Raw genomic sequence first — 14,993 nt, forward strand, 5'->3', positions numbered from 1 at the left:
ACTCCTGTTGTAAATTCTACAAATTTTTATGAATATCTATTAACATTTATTTACCAATAATAAAATCACCCAAAAGTTTTATTGCCATAAAAGCATTCTGTGCTCCAATCATTCATCCCTTCTCTCCACCTTCCCCTGAAAAATACTATTCTTTTTACTGTCTCCATAGTTCTACATTTTCTAAATGTTATTCCGTTGGCATCCTTCACTTTAGCAATATGTATTTAATACTGCCCTGTCTTTTCTGGCTTGATGATGCACTTATTTCCATCATAGACTATCTCTCTATTTTGCTATAAGCTATTTAAAATTTTAACTGTTTATAAGCTTAAGAACTCCATTTCTGCAAACTCCACTTTCTCAAATGTATCATAGCAAATTCCAAGTCTAGACTTTAGAGAAAAAAAATAAATAAATGAAACTTAAATATATAAATATTTTTATTTAAAGGAAAAAGTTGTCCTTCATACAGATCTAATTTCAGTTGAAATTATGGAAGTATTTAGAAAAGATTAATAAATGTCACAGCAACACATTGGTCTCAATTTTTTGTTATACTAATTTTGTTGAATAACAGGTAACCTAAAGACTCTTTCTGAAATACTTTATCATTTTAGATTTTCCTCCTTTTTTTTTCTTTCTACCCTTAAACTACCAATCTCATATTTACAGCTTTACCAACTTGTACACACTCTGCAGATGTATTTTGCTTCCTTTTAATTACACTAAAGTTATTTCAGTCACCTGCTGGATCATTTAATCTTGACTAATCTATATAGTCTAAGCATGGACATATAAACATCATTGTTTCCTGGAAATTCTTAGCAAGTGTTTTCAGGACTTATTCTAGGAGAATAAAATTAATGGTTATAGTTTTTGTTTAGAACAGGTTATACACTTACATCTTTGAAATTCCACCATTGCTTTTTCTTTCCACATGCTGTTGTTACAGATGGCACAAGATACACCTGACTCCTTTGATTTGGTGGAAACAGCCTTTCCCCACTGGGCTTTCTGTACTTCCTGGAGCACACAGCAGGGGAGCCTCTCTACTCCCCTGAGCCTCTCCGCTGAGTTGTATTGCATGCTCTATTTTTGTTATTGCTATATTTTCATCTCCCAGTCAAATAAAAAGAATAAACATTATTTTTAATCTTATGATGATTTGAGTGGCTATTAGAATCATTCACAGTAATTTATTCATTTAAGGAAGACTTCAGAATGTTGACAAGTCATATTTGTTCCAAAGTGAAAAAGAGTAATTTCATCTTTGCCTGAGAAAGAAAAAAGAATAGCCCTATGTAGATGTTATGTCAAAGCAGGTGTTTAGGGATTATTTTTTTAATTGTCACTTTGTTCTATATTCTGAATTTTTTGAGATGAAAAACCTATGCACTTATTTTTAAGTTGAAGATAGCCCAGGTTTTAGATTACTCAAAATGGATGGTAAATACATCATTAATGTATTTTGTTGGTTCTTTTGAGCTAAGAAAAATTAAACTGAATTTTCCATTCTGATGCTCAGTCTTTGTGTGTGTGTGCGTGTGTGTGTGTGTGTATGTGTGTGATTTCCTGGCTCCAAAATTAAAGACAAAAAACTTGGAGAAATAATTTGAACACTGCTCCTCACTTATATTTTGCTTATGATCACAGTGACTTGCCAGAACTATATTTTGGATTTGCTACCTACTGAAGGAGAATAAAGATAAAGACAAGCACTGAGGCCCACACCAAGCATGGAGAGGCTAATAAAGATTAAAGTAATGCTGAAGTGGGTAAAAAAGAACACATTAGTGGATATAGAAAAGCTCTTTTCTTGGACAGTGATAGAAAAGAATTCTAAAGGGAATGGATATTACAATATATAATGCAACTGCTACTATAATGAAAAACATGCCTGATCCAAAGTAGCTTTATATTCATTTAAAACAAAAACAAAAACAAAAATGCACATCCAATCTGTATGGTAATTAAGATAAATAATTTAAGGAATTCAACATAATCATTAAGCCTATGCTGACGTTTAGAAGACACAAAATTTTGCATTTAGAATTCCCACATGGAAACTTAACAATTATGAAGGAAGTTCTTTAAAATGTCCAGCTTTGCTTCTCCTGCATATGAGGCAAATGTTGTATTTGGTGTTTGATATATGACAGTATGTGGAATGAATTAGCAGTAGTACAGTATATTCTTGCAAAACAGGATCGACATGTATTTGTTCACTAGGTTCAATCTAATTATGTATTTAAAGTCATTATGAAATAATATGAATATTTATTTCTTTAGCAGCTCCCAAAACACTTTTTCCACATTATAGGGCAACTTATATGCATAAGCTGGAAAATGAACCCTTCTCTTTTAGCCCAGTTGCAATTGGCTAGCTAAATGTTCCATTTAGATTCCAATTTGCATTCTACTTCTTTTAGGAAAATATAGCTTAGAGATGAACTATCTTCCTCCTTGTTAGCAGATTATTTTGTGATGATCTTTCCTCTTTCCAAACCTCCATCAATTTTTCTTTTTTTTTCCTGAGGGTTACAATGTGTACAGATTCCATACTTGCTACTTTGCCTAACTCTACATCCAGCACTTACCTCTTCTGATTCGTTTCTTCTTTGAATTGCTTTTTCCCGTTTTGTAGGCATAAATGTGAGCAGATTCCAGATCATTTCTGAAGAATAATGTGCAAGTTGCTATTACTTCACCTCTGACGTTAGGCACCTGTGCATATGCATTTACCAAATGACCATTTCCCAGTATAATTCCCACCTCTTTCATATTGGATTCTAATTTTTTTTCCCCCATTACGTAGTATAAGGAAATTTGTAAATATTTGTTTAGATAATTCTCAGCCAAATGATGTAGTGCATGAAAAATCTGGGCCTAAAATCCTTTATCATATGAAAAAAATTCTGCGCTTCTTTTGATATTTGCATCACTTTCTATATGTGAATATAATTATTATTATTATTATTATTATTTCTGCTCTCATCTTCCCATTCATTAATGAAGAAGCTAAATAAATCTGGGCCTTGCCAAGGTTCCTGTGGCCCAGACACCAGGTATTTTTCCAAGTGGTTTGATTGCTGTTTATCATGATCCCCCTCCTTTTTTTTTAAACCATCCTTCAGCTGTTTTCAATTCATATGACAGTACTCCCATGCAAGTCAATTTGAATTAATTTTGCAAGCAAATGCTTTATGGTTCTGAGTACATAATCTCCTTCTCCCACAGAGAAAAAATATACTGTAATCATCCAGCATTCCTGTTGATTATTTCCATTAAAGGCAGCAGGGGGAGAGAGAATGCTCAAGACTCCTCTCGTGTTTGAAGTTTTCTGAGGCTTTTACTATTCATTGCCTTGTTCTCTGTCTTTTTTTCCCCTTTATGCTATTCAGTGCTTGCACTAATGTAGAAAATGATGGTCCAAACTGCTCAGCCTGGGATTTTGGTCCTTTGGAGCCAAGCCTCTGCTGTCTTTGTGATCTTATATCCCATCACACTTTCTCCCAAATGAACTGATTTCTCTCTTCCATACTCCTCAAAAGGGTTCATATAAATTTTTACCTCTAGTGTTTTGTACAAATTTCCTTAAATAAAATTTCTCACTCTCTGTGCAACCCATCTTAATGCTAATTGTTTTCAAGGCCCAGCTCAAAGTGTACAACATGAAACCTTTCATTATTATCTAGAAGGGTGACCACTTCCTAGGCGGAATCAATGTAGCTCTTAGAATGCATTGAACATACTGAAAATTAGGTATTTGTAGTATTGTATTCATTGTTTATGTGAATACTATGAACTGTTCTAAAAATATTTTTTATTTATCTCTAGTTTTAAATATGCAACTTGCACAACATACATACAAAGTTTCCATACAAATTACTATGCCTCTAATATAAATCATATCTGTTGCTGGTTGATACACAATAGTTGTCTAGTTTTTTAGACAGCTGTTGGATAGTCTATGTATTTAAGTATTTATTTTTCTACTGGAGATTGACCCGAGGGATGCTTAACCACTGAGCGACATCCCCTGCCTGTTTTTTATTTTTTTATTTTGAGACAGGGTTTTGCTAAGTTGCTTGGGGCCTTGCTAAGTTGCTGAGGCTGACTTTGAACTTGCAATTCTCCTGACTCAGAGTCCCAAGCTGCTGGCATTACAGGAGTGCTAGTTGTTGATTATTTTAATCCAAAATGATGCATATTACTTTAACTAACAATGAAATAGCATAAAAATGTCAAAATTTAGCCAGGCACCATGATGCACAACTGTAATCTTAGTGATTTGGGAGATTGAGGGAGGAGGCTTATAATTCAAGGCCAGTCTCAGCAATTTTTCGAGACCATGTCTCAAAATAAAAAATGAAAAGTATTGGGGATGTAGGTCCATGTTAAAGTATCCCTGGATTCAATACTAAGTATCAAAACAAAATGTCCAAATTTGGATTTAGAGATTTCTGTTTATTTGGTGTAATATAAAGCCATGCTAAGAATATTTTATTAAGTTATAAAAAATTATTTTACCAAAAGAGCTTATTCTTTTAAGTGCTGATGTTAAAGTTGTAAACTGGACTCAGTTTCTCTCCCCATCTATTAAAATAGATAAATTTTGATTGTGTTTCCTAGAGTTTAAAATATGCAACTTGCACAAACATACAAATTTTCCATTAAGTTTAATTAAAATTGCTAACATATAAAAATTTGTCTCCTAAGAGGCAATATAATTAACACAGAGACACTGAAATAAGTTAATCCAGTTCCAAACTCTTGTTTGAACAAGAGTTACCTGACATATAACAAGCTAGTTAATCTGTTTCTCCATTTTTTTATCTCTAAGTTATATATAATACTACCTATGAACAAATTATTTTAAGGATTAGAATGAGATAATTATTCAGTGTTTAACACAATGCCTGGACATGTTAAGTCCTGAATGTGTGATGTTGCTATCCTTCCTCTTGATTTCTGTTCTTTTGATTTTGGTATTTATTCAATGAAGCAGATACTTATCATTTGAAAACCATTTTGTACCCTGATATAGAACAATGTCCAATGATGGACATATACGCAATAAGCTTGACTTTGAAAACAATTTTTGTTCTTATTTTAATCTTAAAGAGTCTTGGTATGGGGGAAATATTAAATTAAAAATTATTGAAATAAAATACCATACTTACAAAGCTAATTTTCAAGAGGTATTTTAATTTTGTAAGTTGTCCATTTAAGTATAACTGACTATTTATTATTCTGTGTCAAATTTCAATTGGTTGCAAGTAACATAAATTGACTAGCTTAAGGCAAAGAAAGAGACTCACTGTTAACTCAGAGAAATAAAGTCAGATTAACTCAGATTAATTGAATCCTTAAAATAATGGTACCAGCGGATGGAGCAATTTCCTGTGGTGAATCACACAGTGGTTTCCTTCACTTTCTGTTTCCTGCTTCTGTCCTGTTATTTCTTCATTCTTCTATCTGCAAAAAGATTTCTTTGCTTCACTTTGCCCATGGCTTCTGTACAGTTCAAAATTTGACATCTTATATTAATATTAATGTTAAATAGATCAGCTTCTGCTGACTGGGAATACTTTAGATTGCACATAGAAAGATTATGATGATTCTACCTGGTAAAGCTGTCTATCACTGATGTACGAACTCTGGATGGGTGTGGGGAGAGGACAGAATCATACACTGTAAGTTTTCCTGAGGCTGTTGATAGACAGCTTTGCAATAAGATCAACTTAAAAAAAAAAAGCATGTAGGCTTTATTCCAATTAGTGTCTTTTAAGAATTCTGATGAGTAAGCATTTCCACAAGTATAAAGTTGTTTCCCGTGTAAATTTGATTTAGTTATAAAAATGGTTACCAATATGAAGTATTTTATTGTCAAAATTTGCAATGAAATGATTGTTATAGTATATAATTTTTACCATATCTCTAAATTATGATCTATAAATACATATGAATTTTACACAGCACTCAATTTGTCTGACCTATTTGATTTATTTAAAATTGTAATACTTGTTCCACTATTTGTACATTTTGACTTTTATGACAGTCACTGATTCTCTCTTATCATTGTTCTTTTCTGTAACAAATATGTTTCTTTGTGCTATTTTGTCAGCAAAATGATCTTATATGCCTGTCTATAACCAGTTATTACGAGTAGGAATGAAACTAATAACATCTTATTAGCTCACCGTTTCCTTAGAGCCTGAGAAAATCACCCTTGTGATTGCTGACCTGGTTCTGCAAGTCCCTATGCTGCTTCTAAAGTTGTCTCCTACTTAGAAGCAAGCTAGATGCAAAAATACAGAGACAAAAGAGGACAGCAACCTTTATTCTCTTTATGTTGCTTTTCTGTGGAATTACCTGACATGATGTTAACATTCCCAAAACATTATTATGAATATTTAACAATGTAGGTTATTAATCTAAACTTATTGAAAAAATATATTCCAATTCAGCCTTATTTCTTAACATTTGCTCTAGGACACAGATAATGGAAATGGTGTGTGTATTCTTTACGTCTGATTTAATCCTTCATGTTATTCTACACTGTGTACATTAGGACAGGGCAGCCAACAAGGCTGTAGAGAAAAGTTTTATTTTAAGCAAAGTTTTATAGTATAGTTAGGTGTGCATGGACTTCAGTTGATTATAACATACAAATGTGTGATAAGCCGATGAATCACAGGGTCTGCAGTGATCACAAATTATTCAAATAATGCAGGATAATTCAGTTTGTGTCACAAATCGTTCCAATCTGCACAATTAAAAGCATAACCATGAGCATAATCCTGAAAGATTCACTTCATTAAGTAGGCATCTCTGACTGTTTGCCTTATTTTAATACCAGATTGAAAAATGAAAAATTTAACGGCAATTTACAGTAGTGACAGTATGCTGCATTTATGTCCCCTTATAATTTTTGAGTTCATTTATATTCTTAAAATATACAGATTAAGGTTATTATGATAAAAATAACATATATAATTTCAATGCTAGTATCAGGAAACTTAATGTGGTTCCAAAGTGAGGTATTGCAGTGTCATTAACCTGGAAGTTTAAAAGCAGCTATCATATTATCAGATGTTGACAGTGCCTTCTACCAGTCATCAGTAATTTTTGTGGTACCATTATTCATTAGTGTATTGAAGTTCATTCCTGACATGTACATTCATTGTGTTGTCTTTCGAAAGTAGAAATGAGAATGAAGATACAATATCATGTATGCAATCAGTAAAATACTGTACCGAAGCTTTTCATATGCAGTCTTTCCACTTCCTTCATATTCGACAGATAGGGCCAATATGTTCCAATATACTTGAAAGGCTTTTAAAAAATAAATTCAGGTAATGTAGAACTATGAAAATCACATCACAAAAACAGCAGCAGCAACAATAGCAAATAATTCCAACAACTTGAGTCCATGCTGAGTTAAATTTGTGTTATCACAAACTAGTTATCTCAGTTTCCTTATATATTGAGTTGTTAATAATTTTTAAGATTATTTATAATGCCTAAAATTTATGCTTGTACTGCTGTGACTTTGATTCATAATCTGACATGATAACCAATTATAATATTTACAAAATTGTTAACACTAGAAATAATTCATAGTTGAAATGAAGAAATCACATTTGCAGTCCCTAAGTGGGCTGGTAAAGTTGGAGCATTGAGGTAAGGATTTGGTGACATTTACCTGTTGTGGGTGCAACTTAAGAACAGACCTATCACCACTGAGTAGTCCAAATTTGAGAGTCTTTATCAGCTAGCAGGCTGACTGTTTCATACAATGCCCCAAAAATGGCTATTGGGAGAACAGCCCTGACCATAGGGTGGCAAGAGTTTTTAACCATAAGTCAGTACATCAATCATAAGTGTCTGTTGCTATGATTCAAAACTATAAACTAACATCATGAGATTTAAAATCATAAGCAGAGGGGGAAGTGGGTCAAAATGACCTTACTTAGGTCCAAATTAAAGAATGGTTAGTAACATCTAGACAATCACTGTTGACATCACTATTGATGTGGAACATTGTTTAGGAAAAGTAGGAATCAAAAAGATTATTTATAAGAATTGCAATTTTGTGTTGCCAAACATGTCAGGCTAAGCAACTGATGATGGGTACAGAGGCGGGGCATTCCCACGGGAGAAGCATTTCCTACATAACATGGAGTCTCAGGGTAAAATGGAGTCTATTTAGTCATTGCCCATATATCCTGGCCTGTAAACATTTCGATGGAGTCAACTATGTCAATCTGTCACATACGAAGTTAGGTGCTGAATTGCTGATTTCTGTTTTTCCAAAGGGATAATAACATGTAATGTGGTCAGACACAGAAAAGACAATGCTAATATGAGAGACCTTTCTGCTGCTCAAATGAGACATTCCATCAAGCAGTTATGCATTTATAAACAAGACCAACTTCGGGGATATAAATAATTAAAGAGGGCTAACATTTCTGAATTGATGGCAGTATTTCCCAATGATGGTTTACCAAAAATTGTCTAAAACAGGAATCAAGCATTCTAGTGAAATTCTATACTAAGTTAATTAGGAAAATACTAAATTAAATTGAATCAATCAGTTTTCTCTACCAGCTGTATTTTACCCATTCTTTAATATATTAATGGGCATGCAGGTTCTTCTGAATTATTTGATCAGCAATCATCTTTTTCACTGTATTTACAAATGTAATCATGGAAAAATATCCAGCAGAATGCAGGTTAGGAAATATTTTAATTAAAAGAAAAACTTGTATTTCTTGTAAAACTATATGAATCCTATGATATAGAGAAATAGGAATACAGAAGTATCTTTTTAAATTTAATTTTAATAGCATATGGAGTAATAACTAAGAATCACTTTCCTACACATGCCTGAAAATTTTTTCTAAGATACCATAATAACAGCTAGCTAGCCTGTTCCTGAGAATTATATCCTACAGTTTCTAGTATATTGGGCCAGATCAGGCTTGTTCTGCATTTTCATTACAGAGATATAGTGACCTAGACTAAGTTATGGTTGAAGAGGAGTTCAGATCTACTTCTTACAACAGGGTCAATAAAATAAATTCACTTTTAATTTACCTAAGTAAGAAAGTAAATAACTTATAAAACTTATACTCTAATTAGACATCTATATAATCTTATATTGCTCCATGTAAGACAGAGAAGGCATCTATGTAAAAATCTAGTTCTTTTCTCTAAATCTACTGCATTACACATAGGCAAGTAGGTTTTCTAAATATGATTTTGATTTAATTTAGGTAAGTTTGCACATAACCTCAAAATCAGGCTTTTGAACTTCATTTCTTGATGTAGTTACGTATCATTTCTCCATACATTCATCCAACATGTAATTGTCTGGTAAACCAAATGCTAGAATTGTGCTAAGGATTCAGGATAAAAAATGAAACAAGCATTCCTTGACTTATTTAAACGAATTGTAGATCTGATGATTATATAATTATACAATTAGATACATAAAGCTGTACAAGTATTGTAAAGGTTTATAACAAAGTGAACTTCAAACTCTGAATTCTAAATATTTAAATAATTAATTTAAATAAGAAGTTAACTAATAGTCATATTTTATCTTTTTTTTTTTTTTTTTTTGGTGCTGGGGACTGAACTCAGGGCCGTGTACATTCTAGGCAAGCACTCTACCAACTGAGCTGCATCCCCAGCCCCAACAGTCATCTTTTTCTTTGGACTCTTAGAAATAATGAACAGGGCTTATATTCTATTTTATCACAATCTTTATTACAATAGTTATATTTAAACTTTCAAAAGTATGTTTTGAGATTGTATTAAATTAATATATTTTGTTCTTCCATTGCCAGTGGCAAATTTAAATATTAAGCCATGTTTTACATAATGCCTCTTTTCTAAATGCAAAGTTGTTACTCAAAGTGTGACTTAGCCATATATTAACATTTATTGAAATATATTCTTTGGCTACATATTAAAATAACTGCTCAAAAAACTATATCATGGGACCTAGAAGTTGGTTGTATTGATTGAATAATACTGAAATTAATATTATCCATTTTAAAATATGAATTGAATCAGTTACTATTATACTGTGAGCAGTTTCAGCCAGAGTGATGAGGAAATTTTTAAGGTTAGTTCATTTTTGCAATTGCCTCCTTTTGTGATTTATGTCAAGTAGGTCAATTGCTAAATCTTTCTACAGATGAAAATGTTGACTTATCTCATAGGAGTATAGGAAAGAAATATTAAGCACTGTTTAAATGTTTGACATCTTAATATTTCTTGAACATGACAGCTTACTAACCTCCTGTATTACATAAATAGTTTGATCACATTTACACACAAAAGAGGCACGTATGTAATGTGAAAAAAAACTTGATAGATGAGTTTTCATTATACCCATGTGAAAATCTGACAAGTAGCCATGCTATATATTTTATGTGATATATCAGCAATGTCAGAATAAAGCAAAATAAAAACAGATCCATGAGGCACAGCTAGTCTCTTCACATGGCCTTCTCTTCTGTTATCTTAATTTACTATTACATTTGGAATATTTTTTCTAAACAAAGTTCCATATATTTTTTATATTCAATGATTTGTGTTCTATTAAAATTTAATGTTTTATCATAAAAGATAAATTTTGTTTCTTTAAATTATAAATTTTATTAGTGATATAATTAATGCAATCATATAATAAACAGTGAAATATAGATGGTCATTTCGTCTGTGCCAAGATGTGATATTTTTTCAATAGCAATAGTTTTAAATGACATTTTGGGGGGCGATCCAAGATGGCGGCCTAGAGGGAGACTGCACCCCCGGTCGCTCCAGAACCCAGGAGTTAAGAAGGGGAGGCATTGAGAGACTCGGACTGAAGTGGAGCCACGGGTGAGTCTGCCCACTGGGTAAAGCTCGGCCCGGGTGGCAGGCCCAGATAGAGGTGGCTTATCGGAGCCGGGCAGGGCAGCTAGAGTCATCCACAGGCAGTCCTGCGCACTCCGGCGGTGGGCCCCGCCCACACAGCCAGCTTCTCCTGGTTCTCGGAACGGAACTGGCCCGCTAGTGAGAGCCTGTCTGAACAGAGCACGCTCCGAGTCCCGGAGCTGCTGCAGTGCAGTGTACTCCTGCAAAGAACCAGCGGAGAGCCTCGTTCTGCAATCAGCCTCAGGGATAAGGACAGGGCAGCCGGAGACCTCTTCAGGCGGCTCTGCCCACTCCGGCTGCGGGCTCTCTTCACGGGGCGATCCAAGATGGCGGCCTAGAGGGAGACTGCACCCCCGGTCGCTCCAGAACCCAGGAGTTAAGAAGGGGAGGCATTGAGAGACTCGGACTGAAGTGGAGCCACGGGTGAGTCTGCCCACTGGGTAAAGCTCAGCCCGGGTGGCAGGCCCAGATAGAGGTGGCTTAGCAGAGCCGGGCAGGGCAGCTTGAGTCTTCCCAAGGTAGCCTTCCACACTCCGGCAGTGGGCTCTTCCCACACGGCCAGCTGCACGGTGCAGGCCCACAGTGAGAGCATTTCCGCACAGAGCCAGTTCCAAAACGTGGAACCAGTAGGGGGCTAGGGGCAGTATTCTTCGAATGAGCTGCTTTATCAGATTCCTCCAAGACATCAGGCTACTGAAGGCTGGGAGGTGATACACTGGAAATCTACTGGGACACTATAAGCCAATAGTGGAAAACTGCAATATCTCAGGGTCCCACTGACAACTGACCATTATGAGAAAACAAGGGAAGAAAATGTCCCAAACAAACCTAGATACTACATCAATAAAACCCAATGACAGCACAGCAGAAGAAATGTCAGAAAGGGAGTTCAGAATGTACGTAATTAAAACGATCAGGGAAGCTAATGAGGAGATGAAAGAGCAAATGCAGGCATTGAAGGAGGAGATGAAAGAGCAAATGCAGGCATTAAATGATCGCACCAATCAACAGTTAAAAGACCAAATACGGGAAGCAAGAGATCATTTCAATAAAGAGTTAGAGATACTGAAAAAAAACCAAACTGAAATCCTTGAAATGAAGGAAACAATAAACCAAGTTAAAAACTCCATAGAAAGCATAACCAATAGGATAGAACACCTGGAAGACAGAACCTCAGACATTGAAGACAAAATATTTAACCTTGAAAACAAAGTGGAACAAACAGAGAAGATGGTAAGAAATCATGAACAGAATCTCCAAGAACTATGGGATATCATGAAAAGGCCAAATTTGAGAATTATTGGGATTGAGGAAGGCTTAGAGAAACAAACCAAAGGAATGAACAATCTATTCAATGAAATAATAACAGAAAATTTCCCAAATCTGAAGAACGAAATGGAAAACCAAGTACAAGAGGCTTATAGAACTCCAAACATACAAAATTACAACAGACCCACACCAAGGCACATTATTATGAAAATACCTAACATACAAAATAAAGACAGAATTTTAAAGGCCGCGAGAGAAAAGAATCAAATTACATTCAGAGGGAAACCAATAAGAATATCAGCAGATTTTTCAATCCAGACCCTAAAAGCTAGAAGGGCCTGGAACAACATATACCAAGCCCTGAAAGAAAATGGATGCCAACCAAGAATCTTATACCCAGCAAAACTTACCTTCAAATTTGACGATGAAATAAGATCCTTCCATGATAAACAAAAGCTAAAGGAATTTACAAAAAGAAAGCCAGCATTACAGAACATTCTCAGCAAAATATTCCATGAGGAAGAGATGAAAAACAACGATGCAAATCAGCAACAGGAGGCGCTAGCCTAAAGGAATAGCCAAATAAAGGAGAAACCAAATCATGTCAAAAACAAATATGAGTCAATTGACTGGGAATACAAATCATATCACAATAATAACCCTGAATGTTAATGGCCTGAATTCATCAATCAAAAGACACAGACTGGCAGATTGGATTAAAAAGAAAAATCCAACAATATGCTGCCTGCAAGAGACACATCTCATAGAAAGAGACACCCATAGACTAAAGGTGAAAGGATGGGGAAAAACATACCATGCACACGGACACAGCAAAAAAGCTGGAGTATCCATCCTCATCTCAGATAATGTGGACTTCAAACCAAAACTAGTCAGAAGGGATAAAGAAGGACATTACATGCTGCTTAAGGGAAGCATAAATCAGCAAGACATAACAATCATAAATATCTATGCCCCGAACATTGGCTCATCCACGTACGTCAAACAAATCCTTCTCAATTCCAGAAATCAAATAGACCACAACACAATAATACTAGGCGATTTTAACACACCTCTCTCACCACTGGATAGATCGTCCAAACAAAAATTGAATAAAGAAACTATAGATCTCAACAACACAATCAGCAATTTAGACTTAACGGACATATATAGAATATACCATCCAACAAAGAATGAATACACTTTCTTCTCAGCAGCACATGGATCCTTCTCTAAAATAGACCATATTTTATGCCACAAAGCTACTGTTAGTAAATACAAGAAGATAGAGATACTACCTTGTACTCTATCAGATCATAATGGATTGAAATTAGAAATAAATGACAGAATAAAAAACAGAAACTTCTCCAATACCTGGAGACTAAGTAATACACTATTATATGATGAATGGATAACAGAAGACATCAGGAGGGAAATAAAAAAATTCTTAGAAGTAAACGAGAACAAAGACACATCATATCAAAATCTCTGGGACACTATGAAAGCAGTACTTAGAGGAAGATTTATTTCATGGGGTGCATTCAAAAAAAGAAGTAGAAATCAACAAATAAACGAGTTAACACTACAGCTCAAAGCACTAGAAAAAGAAGAGCAGACTAATACCAAAAGTAGTAGAAGACAGGAAATAGTTAAAATCAGAGCCGAAATCAATGAAATCGAAACAAAAGAAACAATCGGAAAAATTAATAAAATAAATAGTTGGTTCTTTGAAAAAATAAATAAAATTGATAAACCCTTAGCCACACTAACAAAGAGAAAGAGGGAGAAAACTCAAATTACTAAAATTCGGAATGAACAAGGAAACATCACAACAGACACGAGTGAAATACAAAACATAATTAGAAGCTATTTCGAAAATCTATACTCCAACAAAACAGAAAACCTTGAAGACATCAACAAATTTCTAGAGACATATGAACTACCTAAACTGAACGAGGAGGACATACACAACTTAAATAAACCAATTTCAAGCAATGAAATAGAAGAGGTCATCAAAAGCCTACCAACAAAGAAAAGTCCAGGACCAGATGGGTTCTCAGCCGAGTTCTATAAAACCTTTAAAGAAGAGCTCATTCCAATACTCCTCAAACTATTCCATGAAATAGAAGAGGAGGGAACCCTACCAAACTCGTTCTATGAAGCCAATATCACCCTGATACCTAAACCAGACAGAAACACATCAAGGAAAGAAAATTTCAGACCAATATCCTTAATGAACATCGATGCAAAAATTCTCAACAAAATTTTAGCAAATCGCATACAAATATATATTAAAAAGATAGTGCACCACGATCAAGTGGGTTTTATCCCAGGGATGCAAGGTTGGTTCAACATTCGGAAATCAATAAATGTCATTCACCATATCAACAGACTTAAAGTTAAGAATCACATGATTATTTCAATAGATGCAGAAAAAGCATTTGATTAAATACAGCATCCCTTCATGCTCAAAACACTAGAAAAAATTGGGGTAATGGGAACATTCCTAAACATTATAAAGGCCATCTACGCTAAGCCCATGGCTAATATCATTCTAAATGGTGAAAAACTGAAAGCGTTCCCCCTAAAAACTGGAACAAGGCAGGGATGCCCTCTTTCACCGCTTCTATTCAACATCGTCCTTGAGACTCTAGCCAGAGCAATCAGACAAACCAAAGAAATTAAAGGGATACGAATAGGAAAAGAAGAACTCAAACTATCCCTGTTCGCTGATGACATGATTATATATTTAGAGGAACCTGGAAATTCCACCAGAAAACTTTTAGAACTCA

At 34.6% G+C, this 14,993-nt stretch overlaps 1 protein-coding gene across 7 annotated transcripts in view; it reads left to right on the forward strand.

Annotated features, from left to right (window-relative positions):
- Positions 1–14,993, forward strand: part of Epha5 (EPH receptor A5) — a 345,949-nt gene that overhangs the window by 38,431 nt on the left and 292,525 nt on the right. The gene's annotated exons all lie outside the window — the stretch shown is intronic.

Source organism: Sciurus carolinensis, chromosome 10 (assembly GCF_902686445.1).
Source record: "Sciurus carolinensis chromosome 10, mSciCar1.2, whole genome shotgun sequence".
Classification (NCBI taxonomy): Eukaryota; Metazoa; Chordata; class Mammalia; order Rodentia; family Sciuridae; genus Sciurus; species Sciurus carolinensis.